Raw genomic sequence first — 7,711 nt, 5'->3', positions numbered from 1 at the left:
GTAGATTTGACGAACCGGTTCTACCAAATAGGTGCGAACTGGTAGGAACCCACCTCTGCTCCAAGGATAAGAGAAGGAGTTTCTGAAATGTTCAAAGTTCATGATAATTTTTTGAGGCCATTAAAACGCTCTTAAAATCTGAAATCTAGTGCCTTTGTCAACAAGGATGGCACCATTACTTACAGATTTTCTGTGAAAAACAAAGGGAATGCTGAAAAAAATTTAGAGGAAAAAAACTTAATAAGGAACAAACCCTCAAAGAACACACACAAACAAGCAAATCATGTTTCCATGGGATCCCCAAGCCTGTTGAAAGAACTAGGATTTGATGGCTTTCATAATTCCAATAGGGTTGGGGATAATTATAATGGCATTGGTAGTGATGATGATGATAAGACAATAGCTTTGTGTCCCTGTTCTTAATTAAAATTATATATTGATTCTGAACACCATATTATAACATGCAGATTGTATGTTTGCAGATTTTCTTTCTAGAAAGCATGTTCCATTCGTATTTATTACCCAAAAGAACTGTCATTACTTAAATATTATTGGCCAGGACACCTAGTAATATGCTGAAGGAAAATCTGATCAGGATGTAGATCTTCATTGACTGGAATGAATTAAACTGAAGGAGCAATGTAGCATGAATCCACTATATAGACCTGATTTCTTTTTCTACATGAGCAGTTTATTGTGTAAAGGAATGGATGAGAAATGTGTCAAGGATCATGAATTGTGAGAATTATAAATTGTGTTTGGGGGAAAACCATTGTTAGAAACTGGGGGGGGGGGGATCCCAGTTGTGAGCAATCTGATGAGTAGCATTTTAATCAGTGCCAGGGTCATCAAGGGTTGACATGGCTGTTCTCTCCTTATTAGCTTTGCAGATTCAGCTCTAACCTCTTACATGCAACTCTTAACAAAGAAAAAAGAAGCAGAACTGCAAACAGGAGGTAGATTAGACATTTACATTGTGCAATGATCTACTTTGACCAATAGCAGTTGCCTTCAATCTCAGACAGTGAGTATCCCTTATCCACAGTTTATCCCTGTTTAAACTGGAGGGGCCAGGACTGATTCTACTATTAGCCAGTTCAGGGTAATTATCTTTACCAACAGATGCTTAAAGCGGGTTTGAACAACAATAGTCCTTTCTATTTTCCAGAGTCTTGGTTGTTTTCTTGCAGACATTTCATCACCCAGTTAGGTAACATTATCAGTGCTAGAAGTGGAGTTTGACCTCTGCTTATATGCAAAGTTTGCCCTGTTGGTGGTGGTGGTAGGAGTGTTCTTGATGGTGGTCAGGGTTTCCAATTCATATGCCCATAGCAAACAGGATGCCGAGGCAAGTAGCTCAAATAATAGTTTTGATTGGACCTATCATATTGGCATAGACTGGTGAAAACCGACTCTGAATAGTCCCCACGGTTTTTACCTAATTAAAAGTAAATATTTTTCCCCTTTCCCAAACCTGGTCCAATCAAGGTTCCATCTGATTGCCTGGTGACTCCTCCTCACTCTGGCCACCCTTGGTTCCCAGGAGAAAGTATTTTGTTTTGGCTACAAAACCCAACTATCTCTGTTCCCACCTCCCTATCCTTCAACTCCAGTGTGGCAACACTGAAGATCAAAATGGCCTCAATCAGGTCAGCTCCAGGGCTGACCAGGCTGCCCCCCTTAATTGAAGAGGACTTCCTGAAAAGAAAAGATGATTCCTTGATGAGGCTGTTGTTCTAATTGTGTGCCTGAATTGGTAGTTCCTTGATTGGGGTATTGTTTATGGCTTGATTACTGATGTAGCATTAATCTTGGGGTTAATCTGCTTATCTGGGTGTTGACTGCTAGCAAGGTTTGGTCTTTTTGTTTCCTTTGCTTCTAAGCTAGACAGTTGCACTCCCTGTTCTTCTAGGTTAGAACAGCTGCACTCAGCTATTTCATTGCCTCTGCTGTCTGATTCAAGTGTGTCTTCTTGATGGCAGCGATGGTGCCATTTCATCCCTCATCTCAGAAAGCACAAGTCTTGGCTTGGGACTTTGTATCTCTCTGGAATCAGCAACATCAGTATTCAAGCTGTATGCAGTCTTCACCTTTTAGTTTCAAAAGCCCTCTACAAAAGGTCAGCCGTGGTAAGAGCACCTTCCTATTTCCTGCAGCCTATTGCTGGGAGAAGAGGGAGAAAAAGGATGCCAGAAAAAGAAAGTGAAGGACAGAGGGGAAAAAAACACCAACTTGATTGGAAGAATGGGAGAACATCAAAAGAAGAAAAAAACTTATCCTCCCTGCTTCCTCTTCTCCCCATCATAAGATTACAACAGAAAATGCTGCATGATAGGAAAGCGGGGGAGCCTATTCCCTTTCTACACATAACACAAAACCCTATGTTCTACCCCTGACCTTCCTTAAGGTCAACAACATCCATTGTGCAAAAGGTGCAGCAGACAAGCATGTTAAAAGTAGTGATGATGCATTGGAAAAGGGAACTTTCATTGGGTGCATCTTACCTGAGACGTCCTTAAACTATGGCCCTGCAATGAATAGGAGCGGCTGCATAGGATTACACACCTCTCCAAAATAGGTTAATTCTGATTTGTTGGTGAAAAGAAGGACCAGGGGAGACATGATAGCAGTATTCCAATATCTCAGGGGCTGCCACAAAGAAGAGGGAGTCAATCTATTCTCCAAAGCACCTGAGGGCAGGACAAGAAGCAATGGTAGAGACTAATCAAGGAGAGAAGCAACCTAGAATTAAGGAAAAAATTCCTGACAGTTAGAACAATTGATCAGTGGTACAACTTGCCTCCAGAAGTTGTGAATGCTCCAACACTGGAAGTTTTAAGAAGATGTTGGATAACCATTTGTCTGAAGCAGTATAGGTTTCCTGCCTAAGCAGGGGGTTGGACTAGAAGACCTCTATTCTATTCTATTCTATTCTATTCTATTCTATTCTATTTCTATTCTTCATGGTTGGTGAGTTTTTACTCGGATGCCCTTTGTTAGAGAAGGTAAGACAAGCTCCCATCATCATGTAGAACATCCCGATTTTTTCCAAGCGTGGAGGAATTCACATGTACTGTGGATAAGACATATTTTTTTTCAGTGAGAAAGACTGAAATTAACAGTAAATAAACCCAAGACAAAGGCCATTCACACTAATCCATTTATTTGTACTTGTTTTGATTGTCCATGATCTATTCTACCATGTTTTTTCCCGAAAACAATACAGGGTCTTATTTCTTTTGACCCCTGAAATAAGTGCTTGGCCTTATTTTTGGGGGAGGTCTTATTATTTTTGAGATGCAGGAGGTAGCGAGCATGGTCACCTCATGGCTGCTGCTGTGTTGCAATATTTTGGGGAAGGGCTTATTTTAGTGCATGCACTCAAAAGCCTGATTGGACTTATTGTCTGGGGAGGTCTTATTTGGGGGAAATAGGGTGCCATCTGCAACTTGTCATTCTCTAGTTATGAGGTTCTCTATTATCAGAATTTCCAGTTACCACCACTTTCTATTCTGGCTCAAAAAGACACCAGGGGCATCCCTATGATGTCTGAGACATATAGGGGCTATTATAATCCAGCATAGAATTTTTTAAGAAAAAGGAAAGCTACAGGGTGCTTTTGCTAATAATATAAACTAGCTCTGAAGCCCTCTATTCTTTGGACCATAATACAGATTAATTCATCATTAGACTTCATGAAATACATTAAATTAGATTCTAGCTGTGGTATGCATTACTATAAGATGAGGGGGAAGGGAGGGGAGAAAGCCAGCTTGAAAGCTGGATCACAGATCTGTTCATCAGCTAAATAACTGAGCTAAATGCAAACTTCGATTGGACATAAAGCCATCAAAAAAACAATACGGGAAGAATGATGGCATTACTGCTGAGCCACTAATGTCCCCATAAAACCTACTAATGTATAATACGTTTCATGTTTTGGGTTTGATAAAGGAAGAGGAAAATGGAAAGAGGTCGAGGAAACTAGGTCAATATGCAATTTAGATTACAGAGCTCAGAAAAGTAATAAATGATCAGGGTAAAATTTCAGAGGGAAACATATAGGGATGTTAAGATGAGTTCCACACTGTTCCTTGGCAGCTCTAAAATAGAAGTTGTGTTTGCACAGCATCTGAATTATGTTTTATCTTAGGGGAGGGATATACCACACACTGAATTATGAACACTCAGGGATCACACAACATAGGAGCTGTATTCCCTACCAACCACTTGTCCATAATTACTTAACTTGGTTTATACATCCCACTTTGTTGGATTCATAGGATGCACTAAACAATAAACTCATCCCATAGGCTGGAATCACTCAGCAACTAGTCGTGCAGTGTGATAAGCCAGACTGAGCTGCATTTAGCCAACTGAATCTTTGTTTACAGTAGATTCTTATAACAGTACAATACAATACAATAGCAGAGTTGGAAGGGACCTTGGAGGTCTTCTAGTCCAACTCCCTGCCTAGGCAGGAAACCTTATTTGCTAATTTGTTGCTTGATTATCTTTTCCAGAATCTTTGCTGGTATTGAGGTCAGGCTGATAGGTCTGTAGTTTTCTGGATCTGTTTTTTTCCCCTCTTTTGAAGATGAGAAACCACATCAGCTCTTTTCCAGTCCTCTGGTAGTTCCCCGATGCTCCAGGATCTCTGAAAGATATAGTTCAGTGGTTCTGAGATCTCGTCTGCCAGTTCCTTCAGAACCCTGGGGTGTAATCCATCCAGTCCTGGTGATCTGAACTCGTCTAGGGTAGACAAGTGCTAACTTACCATTTTCTTCCTATTTCAACTTTTGTTCCTAATCTCATTTTTGTGGTACTGTTTGTGATAGGTTGGACTGTTTTATCCCTTTGTGTAAAGAAAGATGCAAAAAATGAGTTAAATAGTTGTGCTTTCCTCCCTGTTGCTTGTCACCTTCATGCCACTTTCTCCAAGCAATTGACCAATTGTTTCCTTAACTTTTTTTCTTGTTTTAATATGTTGGAAGAAGCTTTTTGTTATTTTTACTTTGTGGCAAGCTTTTCTTCATTGTGAGCCTTAGCTTTCCTCACTTCATCTTTACAGGCTGTGGCTATTTGCTGATATTCTGCCTTAGTTATATTCCCCCTTTTCCACCTTTTATACTTATCTTTTTTGTCTTTCAATTTGTCAGAGAGTTCTTTATGCAGCCATGCTGGGTTTCTTTTGGCAGCTATTGTTATTTTCTTCTTCATTGGTATTGTGCTAGACTGGGCTTTTGTAATCTCATTTTTCAAAATTCCAAGCTTCTTGAGTTGTTTTCCCCTTGAGGATTCTCATCCATGGAATTCTTCCCAAGCTCTCTCTAAGTGTATTGAATTTAGCTCTCTTAAAGTCCAAGACTCTAGTTTCACTTTGTTCTACTATTTGTGTTGCATAATGTTGATTCCAATATTGCATGGTCACTTGCCCTCAGGGTTCCAACCCTAAACCTTCATTAGAGCTTCTCCTATTGAAGAATTTCAACTCTACGAACTAAATAATGTATCTCTATTATCCTGAGACAAAGAGAAGGAATCCTCTGTTTTTAGGAGCAAAAATATGATGTTTTACATTAGGAGCCAGCCAGATATCCATGAAATAGGTAAGAGGAGAAATGGCTGGGTAAGAATTCATGGATAAAAGATTTGATGATCAAGAACTGATCCTTTAGGATAAGTTATCAGGTGGGAAAACTAGAAAAGAAACCTTATATTGAGCTGGAGAATGTAGAGTGGTGAAAAAAAAAGTCCTATTCTTTTAATTGAAGATAATAACTGTAAGACTTATTAGATCTGCTTTCAATATTAAAAAAATAACAAAACTTGAAAGTAAAGAAGCAAAAGAGAAAGAGAAAGAGGGAAGATAACATGGGATATGATGAAGAGTTGGGATTGATATGAAAGGGGAGAGAATTATTTTCAATATTTTAGTTCAAGATAATTTTGCTTACATTGTTTCCTGTGATGCTGAGATAAAGAAAGATCATAACTGCTGGCATTGAACATGATCAGAGGTCAGACAGGATAGCAATAGCAGTAGCACTTAGACTTATATGCTGCTTCACAGTGCTTTACATCCCTCTCTAAGTGGTTTACAGAGTCAGCCTATTGCCCCCAACAATCTGGGTCTTCATTTTACCAACCTTGGAGGAAAAGTCAGGTCCAGTTATGTGATGTTCCAACTTTATTAGCACAATGACTTAATAACCATAACCCTGTGTTCAAATATGGTAGTAAATCAAGGACTAACCTAATTAACTACTTAAAAAAATCAATGTTGTTAAAGTTAGAAATTGGTCTACTTTTCTGTGTAAATTTATTCACTAGCAAGAGCAAAATTTTCTGGAAAACAAATAACACAAACTGTTTTTTTAAAAATCCCAGGCTCTACAAGTCCACAATAATAAATACAACTAAATTCATAAATCAAAGACGTAGAAAGCTGGGAGGGACTGCAGAGATCCTGTATACTTTTCCCACAGGAATGGTAGATTCTTTGGAGGACCTCAATCTTATCAGGTTTCAGTTGGCTACCTTCAGGGATTGGAGTGTTTATGGTTCAGTGTGTTATGTGCAACCCAGACAACATGTTTATGATTTTGAGTATGCCACAATCAGAAAATTAGGTAAATTCAATAACCATGATACAATTAACCATGACATAATCTGCACTGAATCCATCCAGAAAACCTTAATTACTTCCAAGAATACTGAACGTACTTGAGTCTTAATGATGTTTCCTGTTCAAGTCTTTCTTTGAGTCTTAAAACTAAACAAACCTGTGAAATACATATTTTAGTCCACTCAATCAACAGTAAGGTCCATCCATTGGAAAATTTATAAGTTTACAGAATGGGTTGATTATTTCAACTTGGGCAAAACCTCATTGTATTTCTGAACCCACATTAGGACGGCTACAAATGGAAGCTAAATTCCAGACTCGGTTGGTGGTAAGTGAGCCAGGCAACCTGTTTGCCAGAAGCAAGAATGACCGCAGGTCACAATGAACTGCTCAGCAAGCCACGGCTGGTGACAGCATCTGAGCCAGACTCCCTGCATTTAGGAGGCGCACCACTGCCTGGCATTCCTAATGCATCCCAAACAATCATTTGCCTTTGTCTTGGTAGGAAATCGAGAAATCTATTTCCATTTTGGGAGTATTATGTTTGCCTGTTTCATGCAGTGCTTCTGATTGACTAACAAGCCTCTCTGCTAACAAGGTTCAACCAACAGCACCTGAGGCTGCTCTCCAAATTGCTAGCATTTTGTTCCTGAGCTTGAGTGAGGTGTTTCAGGCAAATGAAAAAGGAGCTCCTGAAATAGCAAATCTGCTGTATTATCCATAGATACTCAAAACACCACCTTACATTTATAAGAAATGATTGAATTTTTTCCCCCTTCTTTCTTTGGGCGGGTGGGTTGTAAGTTAAAAAAAATTGAAGCAGGTCTTAAGTTGCCATGTATATCCAGGGTGATATTCAGCAGGTTCTGATCAGTTCTGGACAACCGGTAGCAGAAATTTTGAGTAGTTCGGAGAACCAGTAAATACCACCTCTGACTGGCTCCACCCCCATCTATTCTCTGTCTCCTGATTTCCAGCTGATCAAGAGGAAATGGGGATTTTGCCCTAACCTTCCCCTAGAATGGGTGGTGGAGGAGATTTTACAGTATCCTTCCCCTGCCACGCCCACCAAGCCATGTCACA

Source organism: Thamnophis elegans, chromosome 2, assembly GCF_009769535.1.
Source record: "Thamnophis elegans isolate rThaEle1 chromosome 2, rThaEle1.pri, whole genome shotgun sequence".
In the NCBI taxonomy this organism is placed as follows: domain Eukaryota; kingdom Metazoa; phylum Chordata; class Lepidosauria; order Squamata; family Colubridae; genus Thamnophis; species Thamnophis elegans.
The sequence above is the reverse complement of the archived record's forward strand: the minus strand, read 5'-3'. Positions refer to the sequence as shown.